Source organism: Bidens hawaiensis, unplaced genomic scaffold (assembly GCF_021521415.1).
Source record: "Bidens hawaiensis isolate Kalapana, Puna unplaced genomic scaffold, B.hawaiensis_p1.1 tig00062072_1, whole genome shotgun sequence".
NCBI classification, from domain to species: Eukaryota; Viridiplantae; Streptophyta; class Magnoliopsida; order Asterales; family Asteraceae; genus Bidens; species Bidens hawaiensis.
In genome coordinates, this window is record NW_027501129.1 from 1 (window position 1) to 559 (window position 559).

Here is a 559-nt window from a genome sequence, read left to right on the forward strand (position 1 = left end):
CATTCAAACCGCCATCAGGCATCAAGTACCAGTGCCCACCAGCAATCGTGGCGGCCCGGGCGGCAATAGCCCGAACCGCCTTTGCCAAGAATCTCAGACCGCAACCCCTGCCCGCAAAGATACTTGCAATTGGAGTGCTAGGCATGGCGGTTAATGTCCCCTTGGGTGTATGGCGGGAACACACTATAAAATTCTCGCCGTCTTGGTTCGTAGCGGTTCATGCAGCAGTCCCGTTATAGCATGCTCAGAAAGTCAGTTTTGATGCCGAAACACGCGATGGCGTTTACAATTGCAGCTTCTATTTTGGGGCAGGTTATTGGGTCTAGAGCTGAGCGGTACCGCCTGAAGGCTGTTGCCGCCAGGCCTCCGGTTTTGATGGAAACTTTTGTTGGCGACATTGACCCAGAAGTGGCAAGTGCAGGCGGGTCCGGGTCCCGTGCAGGAGTTATGGGCAAGCATTGTGGTGAGGCGGTTGAGTGGAAGTCTTCCCGTCTGCAGGTTGCAGGGCCGTCAGCTTAATATGTGTATTGCTGTTTGGTTGTGTTAATTATCGGCCCTT

At 54.0% G+C, this 559-nt stretch overlaps 1 pseudogene; it reads left to right on the forward strand.

Annotated features, from left to right (window-relative positions):
• The first annotated feature begins 5 nt into the window (after positions 1–5).
• Positions 6–559, forward strand: LOC143603519 (uncharacterized; annotated as a pseudogene).